The sequence below is a fragment of the Pteropus medius genome, unplaced genomic scaffold (genome assembly GCF_902729225.1).
Source record: "Pteropus medius unplaced genomic scaffold, Ma_sr-lr_union100, whole genome shotgun sequence".
Lineage (NCBI taxonomy): Eukaryota > Metazoa > Chordata > Mammalia > Chiroptera > Pteropodidae > Pteropus > Pteropus medius.
Window position 1 is genome coordinate 5539369 of NW_024342471.1, and position 11607 is coordinate 5550975.

The window sequence follows — 11607 nt, forward strand, 5'->3', positions numbered from 1 at the left end:
TTTTTCTTTTTTTCTTTTTTTTCTTTTTAACTCGAACTTTTCATAACTCAGGGTATTCCCTGAAAAATTACCTGCAGGTGGAGTATTTCACGGACAAATTTTTTCTCCTTCCAAATTCACTTTCTCATCACTAAAGAACAAAGATAAACCAGCCTCAATCCCAGCTGCTGCATTTGGGTGGAGATCTCTTCCCATGACCACCATTGCTCCCCCACCATCCCACTTTGGGGGTTTGTATCTCATGCTCTTCTCCAGAGATTACAAAAATATAGCTTCTTGAAGGGAGGTGGGAAGAAAGGAGGAAGGGAAAACTCAACCTATAAGAGCAGTGTCCTGCTAATCACTTACATCACTTTAAAAGTGCTTCAATGGGGTTGTCCTGGTGAATCTAGTGGAAATGTCTTAGTTACATTGAGATGCTGAAAATCTACCCAAAGTGCAGACAGGTCCTGAAAACTTCTGTTCAGTATGAATCATGTCTTACTGACCTAACCCTAAATCCAGCTCACTTATAAGTTTAGTCTCAATTTAGTTTAAAATTTTAATAACCTTTCCTCCCAGGTTTCTTACCTTGGTCCTCTCCCCTTTCATCTCCCAACATGCTCTTATAGTTGGTAGGAGGGGGAAGGCAAAATCTTTTTCAGTTTTCTTTGACTTGGCCATTTTGAATTCAGTTAGTTACTGGGCATAACTTATTGCTTTTTACAAAATTAAAAAAACATTGTCTATATAGGTTTCATGCTAGCAACTCTGGGAGCTAATGGAAGATGTGGCCACACTGTTTCATTTTAAGCTTTTACCTTCTTTTCCTCCTACCTTTCCCTTCTGTCACTTGCCATCCAGTGAGAAGGACCTGCCCCTCGGTCTTGTAAATGTATCTGAGAGGTAGGAGCAGGGCCACTGTCTCCAGTGAAACTGAAATGGTAGACCTGTAATTGTGGGAAAACTATAAACTCTCTTGTTACAGCCCTGCCACCCCTTGCTGTGTGTATATATATAATACTTTGTCCTTCATATGTGAAAGATCCAGTGTTGGAATTCTTTGGTGTAAATAAACGTTTGGTTTTATTTATCAAGGTTAGATTTAAGTTCCCTGTGTAAAGGTCTCGCTGGGTGGGTGTCTCACGTTCACATCTGAGGGGCCTGCAGCCCTGTACCATGGAGGCTTCCTAAAGCTCCCATTTTTATACACTCCTCGTTCAACCCATGGTACTGGGCAGGGCAGAGAGGCCTTAAAAAAGCACCACAAGCCAAAGCGTCTCTGGGGATTAAGGATCCTTTGCCATAAAACTTATTTTGTCTCAGCAGTGCAGGGATTGGGGATGGAAAAAGTCACCAGTTTTTGTGTGTTTGTGTGTGTGTAAAGTGGATTTTCCACTAATCCAACCACCTAAGTTTATCAGGTGCTTCACTGAGGAAGCCTAGTTTTTTAAGCACAATAGCAAAACCATCAGCTCTGTATTTTCTCCTGTTATTTCATTACAGTAGCTGCTTGTGGGGACTAGGAAAAATTCTTCCAACATAATTTAAGACCTAAAGTCTTAGTTCCCCATTCTCTTACCTTTATAGAATCATAAGCCTTTCTCACCTAGGCATCATAGATAAACATAATTATTTGAGAAGTTGAATTTAATGAATTTATCTAACTTTGTATCCCATCTTGGCTGTAGTAACTTTATCAAGGTGATGGCTTTAGTGAATATAATGGTGAGCTTTAGAGGAAGCTAAAGCCTCCTTTCATTATAATGCTTCTCAACAATAAGGAAAACATTCTGATTGTGTGGCAGGGTAATTTTCTTCCTTTTGGCCACTTAACCGTGGATATGTATTGTTCTTGACCCTTTTATGCCCTAGAATGCTGTGAGGGTTACCATGTTGAATTTGTGCAGAAGCTAAAAGCACCAGATGTGCCAGAGGTGCAATTTGTAATTACGTTTGCACTGGATTGTGATTTGAACACGACACTTATGACTAATAAATTCTTTCTTTTGAGATGGGGAGGAGGGTTATAAATCAAAGACTTCACATCCTATCCTTGTAGCTCAGAGACTCTAGGTGTAGCAGAGGCTGATGTGGAGAGCTGCAAACAGCTGGATCTCCTAACAGGCATCAGACCTTGCAGGAAACTGAAAGTGAATGCAGAGGACTCTGAAATGCCACCCAAGAGCCTTTTTAAATAAATAGAAGTTTTTAAAATGCTACTTAAGGAGTCACTGCATAAGCATGAAAAAAAGACCCATTTGTTGGTGGGGGGGCAAGGGTTTACAGAGTAACAACTTATGTGTTGTTGTAAATTACCTCATCTGTATACCTTGTATTGGGACACTTTATTTCTCAGCACTACTTGTGTCTGCACTGACCAGATGGCAGGAAATGGAATGCCAGTATAAGACAGTTGTGTTGGCAATTACTCCGAAAGGTTTTTTAAGTATTTTTTAACTTTGTTTGAAGTGCGCCCCCCCACCCCTCTTTTTTTAAGATTGAAGTCAGAAGTTCCCCCTCCCCCTCTTGATTTATTGGTTGTAATTGTATTGTAATTGGTAAAACTAAAACAACTGTGCTGGGAAGAAGTTGTGCCATGAAGGTCTTTAATTTTTTTTTTTTAAATAAAACATTTAAACAAATGAAATGTCCCTGCAGCCTGAGCAGTATGCTTCTCCAACCGACACCGTGTGTGATAGATGGCTTAGTTCTTATGTACTTTGAATTTAATATTGGGTTGATGGAGATGTGTAGTGGGATGGCTTAAGATTGATCGAGGAGCACTGAAGTCTGGGAGTTTTTGACATCGAGATACAGTGACGAGAGCATGATGTTGCTGAACAGGACTGGTTTCATTCCTGCCCTTGTCATGTACTTGGCAAATTACTTAACTTCTGACTCTGTTTCATCATCTGTCAAATAGGGCCACTGCTTCCTTGGGATTGAACTAAATGTTAAATGTCTGGCACCTCTTATGCTCTTGATAAACCTAATTCCCTTGGCTCCCTGTTATGGAGGATTAGTTCTTGGTCCTGACTTGGCTAGTAATTCACAGCATAATATCTCCCTTGGATCTCTCATAACCTCTGTTTTCAGTCAGGGGCAGACTAGGTGAGTTGTCTTCTGAGTTCCTTTTCAGCTCTGACATTGATTTTAGAAGGTTTGGTGCTTAAATGAAAAGGTTTATAGAAATAGCTTGTTCGCAGCAGAAAAGACCAGTGTTGAGTGAATGGCGGGAAGTCCTGTGAAAGGTCTACTTCAGAGATACCCCTAGCCCTGCAGGCAACTTGGCCTGGAATGAAGGTGTGCTGGTAGGCTTATGGGAGCATATTTGGCAGCTTAAGTAGAAACTTTCAAGAGGGCTGGTAAAAGAGGTGAAACTGAGTTTACTCGCTTATCAATGCAAAATGTGTAAATTCTACAAAAGTATACACTGGAATTGCCATGTATTTTTCATTTAAAAGTTTTAAAAATCAATATCAGGAAATGCTGTTATCCCAAATTTCTAGTTTCCTTTAAATCTTCACTGCATATTATCTTCTGGCATGTACATGATGCTAATATTGGGATATGAAAAGTATGATTTAGATAAAAGGAACCATTCATTGTGTAATATCTTGTATCTGAAATGCCTATAGAACTTACACGAACTTTAATTTCTAACATTTATTTTCATTTTATACATGAGAGAGAGGAAGATTAAATTTTTAGAGTGGACCTATTAGAGATAGGAATATATTTTGTAAAATTAGATCTTCAGGGCATGACTAATTACTATAGCCCTAAACTAGTAGAGAAAATTGGAGATTGGTTGACCTACTTGGGGAATTTTAATTTCCTCTCAGTCTTTAAATTTCATCTTGTTTCACCTATTATCAGGTGTGGTTATAATTAGAACTTACTGAGCATCTCTTGAAAAATCTAGTTCTGTCACCACTGCCTTCAGATTCCCATCAGCAGATTCTCTCTCAAGATTAGAATTGGATTTGGGTAGCTGTTGAAACATCAGTCTTTGCCTACCTCCCTGCTGGTAATTCTTCCTCCCTTGTGCCTCAGATTTAGGGACTGTGGCTAATTGTTGGTGGCATGCTTTTATTGTGTTATTTTGTTGATTTGTCTCTCCCCCCACCTGCATGTAAACTCCCTGAAGAGTTTGTACATCTTATTAATCTGTGGATCCTTACAAATAACTTTTTTTAAAGTGGGCTGGTATCCCTGAGGATCGAATGGAGTAGTACAAGGACAATGCTTAGTACCACACCAGACTCATAATAGATGCTCAATAAATAGTAATTTTATCCTTCACTCCTACTTCCACCTCCTCTCTTCCCACCACACAATAAGTTGATGGGAGTATTGTTGCATAAGAGCGTCTCAAGATTAGAAAAACCTTGCCCTTAGGATTTGTAGCTGTAATTATAAGCCGCAGGCCCCCAGACTGAATTAACATGATAAGAAAATGTTTAATGAGCCCTTGGTGAAATTTTAAGTGACTGAAGGCTAAGCAATAATCCCGACCAATTTAGTAGACCAGGATGCTAAAATATCTGCTTTCCACCATATCTGCTTGTCTATAATATGAAATTCAGACTATTCTCTGCCTAGAACAGTTATATAGAGGGTATCACAAGATAATCTGATTCTGGAGTCAGTCCTAATGTAGACAAGTACTTTCTAGATTGTATAACCTTACTATGATTCTGTGCTAAAAGCTGCTTCAGAGAAGCAACCTGGTAGAACTGTAAATGTCTTGGTTCTAATCAGTGTTCTGTCTGGTGTGTGGTTTTGGATCAGTTACTTAACCTCTCTGAATCTTCACAAGTAACTTAAATTATTATTGTAAAACATTTTAGACATGTACCTAGTTATAAAGAAGCTGTAACACACCCATATACCTACCACCCAAGTTGAGTCTATATTACTAATTCATATGAAACCCCTTTTGTCCTTTCTTGATCGTGACCTCTTCCTCTCTGCCCTAGAGGTCCTCATATTTTCTTCATCTGTAAAATGAGGTGTAAATACCTGTTTTGTAGGATGGTCGTTCAGATTAGGCGATAAAACGTTTGGAAAGTACCCAGCACAGTGTCTGACAGTAGAGTCGGACTACGTGTTCATTTCCACTCGGAATTGTATAGTTGTGCAGATTGTATGCAGAAAAAGATGCCACATCTACAGTGATACTATAGATTCGTATGTTTATTCCTACAATTTTACAGTAGATGGCAGTCATGTCTCTTGTTCTAGAAGAAAAAATCCATGTATTAAATATAATGGTTTTTTCAGATGCAAGTCAAGTTTCTAATTTGCATTGCCCTGTTCCCCGCACCCTCTTTTTCTCTAAGATTCTATCACCCCATCTCCTCTGAATTTTTAATTTCTCTGCTAAAAGCCAGTATTCTTGCACTGTAGCAAACTACAATCTGGATTTGCCTCCCTGTAGCCATAATCACCAGGGATTCTTAGTGGCCTCAGTGTAAGAAGCTCTCCCCCAGGTACCTCCAGGTGGGAGTTTATAGGGTGGCCAATCTGTTTCTTGGAGAAGTTCCTGAGGAATTTGAGTATTTCTGAGTCAGCTCCCTTCTTGCATCACCTGCTTCGGCAGCATTTTCTTGGCTCCTTAAATGAGAGAAAGGAAAAGCAACAGCTGGCAAGTGGTTTCCTCATCCCACCCTGTGAGTCAGAGTCAAATATTTGTAGACTTAATCTAGAAAGGCTTGCTTCTGTGTGTTGAGCAGTTCTGAGAACTCTACAGTGAATTTCCTATGAAGAAGTCCAAATACCTATGGCTCTCCATACTTTGATGTATACTTCATTCTGTTCCCCACTCAATTCATCCTCTCAACCCAGGGTTCCTTATGCACTCACCCTTTTGAGAGGTCTTTCCAGATTTCATCTGTCTAAGATGCCCTTTGACACAAATTCGTTGGCGTCCATGGCCCTGGTAGCCCTGTGCTAAATGCTAGAGATCGAAAGAGATATTGACACAAACCCATGGTGAAATATGTTCTTTTCAAATAGAAAGGCAGGAAACAAAATTGTGTATATGGGATCATTTCAACTGTGTAAAAAAATAAGTTTCCCAGGAAAAAATCGGATTGCCAGTTGACCTGGTAGACTGCTAACTCATACAGGTACCCACCGTCTTCAAATTCATGAGAATGCTGACTAAAATAACAATTTACTTTCAAATAAATAGCCAATTTCAAAGAAAGAAATGGAATTTCCCAGGTGGCAGAAGACAGAATTCATCTTGAAGGTAAGTAGATTTTGAAGTCACAGTAGCCCCCAAGACACCAGACTTGGAGGGGCTAGGGTTTAAATGACCCTGGGAAGTAGGAGACAACCTCAGACCCTTAACTGTATTTGCATCTGGGAGTTAAGACTAAACTAGATGTCACAGAAGAACTCTATAGAAGAAAGGAGGCCTGAAATCTTGAGGAAGGGAAAATGGTCAGAGAAACCTTCCCAGAGGAGGGGTTGTTAGTGCTGGCCAGGAAGAGGCCTACCCCTCAGCAAGTTCAAGCTGCCAGGGCCGGTACCTGGCATCAGAACCCATGTCTCCTGGCTCAGTTCTGCTTCTTGGACTGCCATTCCATCACTGTGCTGCCAGGAGTCTGTCCAAGTTTCTAGCCAGTCATTATAGATAAACTTTTTCTTTCTCTTGATTTTGCTCTCTGGTCTTTTCAACAAAAGTATCCTCACACAGATCTCCAGGTCAACTGTAGTTCAACTGATCTAAACTGGGTTCAGCCAAGAGCCCTACTTGAGGCTTGGTTGGGCTAGACTGGGCTGGGCAACTGTTAATGGGACTCAGGTTTGCTCCATGTGGATCCTCTGGGTCCCATGCTGAAGCGTCAACAATAGCCTGGAGCATGCTCTTGTTATGGTGGGTTACTGGAGCACAAGAGGCCAAATGAAATCACACGAGCAAAGAAATATTTGAAGAAATAAAGCTTGGGAGTTTTCCAGAATTGAGAATGGACACTATGCCACAGATCCAAGGAGCTCAAAGAACACCAAGCAGAATAAACTTTTACACACAATTAGGCATATATTTGAAATGTGAAAACAAAATCTACAGGCAGCCCAGAGAATAAAGTAACACATTACGGAGGAAGCTAAGAATTATAGAAACCATTCAGGCTAGAAGACAATGGAATGACTAGTCTTAAAAAAAAGAAACCTGTCAACCCAGAATCATATCCAGTGAAAATATCTCTCACGATGAAAGAGAAATCCAGCCTTTCTTAGACAAAAGAAAAACTAAGGAAATACATTGCCAGGAGACATATAAGAAATATTAAGTTTTTTGGGAAAAAAATGCAAACAAACGTGGATCTACACAACAAAATTAACACTGGAAGTGGAATAAATGAAAAGGAATTTTTAATTACCTTAAAAAATAAGTCTAAAATAGGTCGGCAAACTTTCTGTAATGGAGCATATATTTTAGGTTTGTGAGTCCTCTCTTGGAACTGCTCAACTCCACTGTTGTAGCATGAAAGCAGTCTTGGACAATAGATAAATGAGCATGACTATGTTTCAATAAAACTATGGGCTGAGATTTGGATTTCATATAATTTTATGTACCATTAATCTACTTTTGATTTTCCCAATCACTTAAAATTGTAAAAATTGTTCTTACTGATGAGCCATTCTTTGCTAACCCCGGGTCTAAAGCAAAAATATTAGCAATTAATTGTATATGTATAGCATGTGGATAAATGAATTGTATAACCATATGAAATATGAGCAATAAAAAAAGATACATGCTACATGTATCAACCTTAAAATTTTGCTGACCGAAAGCCAGACCAAAATGACTCCATACTCTGTGAATGCATTCATATAAAATTCTAGAAAGTGCAAACTAATATGTAGCAATAAAATGTAGTCAGGTGGTTGCAAGTGTGAGGCTGGGTAGGCAGTGGGAAGAGGGGATTTTAGAGGAAAGTAAAGTGTATGACAGCATGAACTGAGGGAAGGAGACGAGAATCTCCTATTAAGGTCTTTAGACTTACTATACATGAAGCAGGATATTATTTGAAGACAAACTTGTTAAAGATGCGTGTTTAAATCTGAGGGCAATCACTAAAATTAATCTCTTCCCCCTCTTTCTCAGCCCTAGAATTTCGGACAGGGCTACACTCCTGGATCAATGGTGGAGCATAAGATTCAGGCCTAGGCACGTGATAAGTGTCAGCCAGTAAGAAATGTCAAGACTTTCCTTGAGAATACTGGGGCAAAGATGATTCAGCTGTATTTCACAGGGTGTGATGTAGAAAGTATGGTGAGATCTGGAGCTGTCAGGGCCCCAGGCCTGTGGGAGAATACAGTCAACATGAAGAGGTGGGGCAACAGATGGGGAGAGAATGCAGAAGGGCAAGAACTTTTCAGTTATGAGAGCCTGTCTTTGCCTGAACTTTTTGAGGGTGAGACTTGCAGTCACTTGGCTGTGTAACAAAATACCATAAATTTTAATTTTCTCAGTTTCTGTGGTTCAAACATCCAAGTATAGGTTAGCCAGATCCTTGGCTCAGGGCCTCACCAGGCTAAATGAAATAGTCAGGCAAGGCCATGATCTCAACTGAGGCTCTGTGCCCTCTTCCAAGCTTACTGTTGGCCAAATTCAGTTCCTTTTGGTGTAGGACTGAGGCCCACCACCGCTCCTAGAGGCTGCCCACCATTGTGGCCCTCTCTACAACATGAAAGTTCACTTCTTGGAGGCCAACAGGAGAATATCTCTGCTGCTTTGAATTTCTCTTTCAGGGAATGTGTACACCTTCTTTTAAAGGACTCTCCTGATTAGGTCTACCCAGGCCAATCTCACTTATGACTGTTTCAGAGTCGACAGATTAGGGACCCTCGTTACATCTGCAGAAGCAGAATCCCTTCATCTTTGCCTTATAACATCACCTAATCACAAGAGAGATCCCATCATCCAAGTGTTGCCCACACTCAGGGGAAGGGATTATGCAAGCATGTACACCACGGAGTGAGAATCTTGGGTACCATCTTAGCATTCCGCCTACCACAGAACTAACTGATGCCCCCATTTCCTACGTTAATCATTAATTTCTTGGTTTCTGAGATTTAACATGTTCTCCCAGATTTACAAGTTGTCCTTTCTCACCTCATTTGGTCTTGTCTCCTCCATAAGAGGCTGAGCAATATTTGTCACTCTACATCCCAGCTTACAGCCTGGCACACACAGGTTTGGTGCTCCATAAACATTTGTATGGGTAAGTGGAAGTGAGTCTTATATTGGAAATGAGGATTAATTTAAATTACTTCAGAGACTACATTTAATGCTAAAATTCTTTAATTCCACCCTGCTGACTCCACCTAGTCCAGACTCTTGAGTATGGTTTAAGAGATCCTGCCCTTGCACATTTCTCTGCCCTCGTTAGTATGAAAGTCCGTTTTCTCTTTCATATTGTGATGTGAAAACACTAAAGCACTTCCAGTTTCTGTACTGATCTGCTTTCACTTGGCTTCATGACAGTGCCTGTGCTATTAGCCTAAAACACCCTTCCGTACATCAACTGACAGTGCTTGCTACAGATCCCGTATATAAGCTTAGAAATAACTACCCCAGAAAATTTTCCTTCGTCGCCCTTTCCTGCCCCTGTGTGTGATTGGTGCTCCTCTTTGGATTTTTACAGCCCTCTAAAATTCCTCCTTTCCTAGTACTTGTCACTTCTTATAAGCTGAAGAGTCCATTTTCTCTACCAACCTGAGCTGTCCAGGAGAGCAAAGACTAAAACATTATGTTGGGTCCCAGCACGGGCCTGGTTTGTGTAAGGACTGTGAATATTTTTTGAGCAAACAAATAGGTTTAGTCGTCTCCATGTTTGTGATTTGGGGTCTTACAAGATCTTTATGCTTCTCAGTGTCCTGGGTTCCATGGCAAACCAGCTCAGCAGCCTCTGTCTCACCTACAGGCTTCAAACACAAGCTACAGGGCAATGGGCATGACCATCATAATGCTCAAATCAGGCTTGTTTCTATTGACCCAGGAAGGCTTTCTGAAATTCTAATCTGCCACCGAGAGCTCTTTTCAAAAAGAGTGGGCATAAGGAATTAGGAGGCAAAATGACTGGCATTCCTGATCATGCTGACATTTAGAGCTCCATGGTGATGAACTGCAATTAGGCAATGTACTTCCCAGAAGATGGGGTACCATCAGCCTAAGACAAGAACTGGTTATCTCCATGAGATACCTTGTTCATCTTGCTGAGCACTTGTCAGTAGCTTGACACTCTCCTTTTCCTGAGAGCCAGCCACTTCCTTGTTTTATGGAGGATGAGAGTTGCCCAAGCTTCACAGTGACCATGCACTATTTATCCCTAGAGCTGCAATGGTGAAGAGGCAAGCAGGTCACTGTCCCATCACTAGTACATGCAAGAATTAGCTGGCACATGGGCCAGCACAGTGACAGAAGGAAATAAATACCCCAAAGTGCTTGAGCATTTTACTCCCAAATTGGGATAACAATTCTTTCTTCGGGCAATAAGCATCTTTTAACTTCAAATGTGATTTAGAATAATGACTAAAATTGTTTTAAACTCCCAGTGCTTATATTTTTGCATTACATAGGCGATCTATGTAAATGTGGTTCTTTAAATTCTTATAATATTTAAAATAATTTTGAGAATTCCAACAGATTCTCGTGGTACTAATTACAAATATGTATTTGCATAATAGTTTAGACGTTATTTTAAGTTATTATTAAATTTGTATTAACATTTAAAAGAACTCATGATTCAACATATAAGTATTTCATTTACGAGAATTACATAAGGACTCAAAAGGCTTTGTTAGCAAATTGTGATGCTTAAAGGAAAGTGAATTATTAAATTTATAAATGCAGTTTTAAATCTTCAGAGAAATTTAACCAAGTTTATTAATGGGACCAATGAAATGACTATTAAAATTTACTAGATTTATGAACGGATTGTAAAATTTGTCAGTTCAATTAAGTAAGAATTCAATTTTGGGATTTCTAATTTAATAAATTGAATATTAGTTTAAAAAATCAAATTAATTTCAGAGTAATCTTTCTACTCATGAAAGCTACCCAGAGGACCTTTCTTTAAAAGGGTTTACAATGCAATGGTAGACCTTGGAACCTGGATTGAACTATGTGGGCATGAAACCAAAGGGGCCAATATTAATGGGGCCTGTGGGCTGGAGGTCTTGGGAGAATAAAGAACTGTTACGGTAGGGGTCATCCGGTAAACCAGAGTCACGGGCACTTGGCAGGGGAGATGGGGTAGACACATTGGCGATTTGGCAGGTGGGGCAGTTTCTGGCCACAACAATAGGGGTGTGACCTAGGGAATGAGTGGACAGTTAGAGACAAGGACTGTCATTGAGATGAGAAGGTGGTCAAAGACCTGATAAGACAGATTCTCATTTTGGATGAGTGGCCAGTTTTGTACAACACAAAGTGGGGTACTGCTCACGTAATCCTCTCTGTGAACTGCGCCGCCTGGCGTTAGGCAGTACACAACCTGCGAAGCCGTATACGATGATTCTGATAAAACCCTGAAGTCGCCAAGTACGACAGGAGGTAAAATCCCTAGCAAAAATAAGAGCTCGTAATTGTTTAGTTGCTAT

The 11607-nt window shown here is 40.1% G+C and overlaps 1 protein-coding gene across 1 annotated transcript in view; it reads left to right on the forward strand.

Moving 5' to 3' along the window:
- CSNK2A1 (casein kinase 2 alpha 1) overlaps window positions 1-1076 on the forward strand; it is a 44409-nt gene extending 43333 nt beyond the window's left edge. Inside the window, exon 13 of the mRNA XM_039863976.1 lies at window positions 1-1076. This exon is cut by the window's left edge and continues 308 nt beyond it. The gene's annotated coding sequence lies outside the window, so the exon portion shown is untranslated.
- Window positions 1077-11607: the final 10531 nt, after the last annotated feature.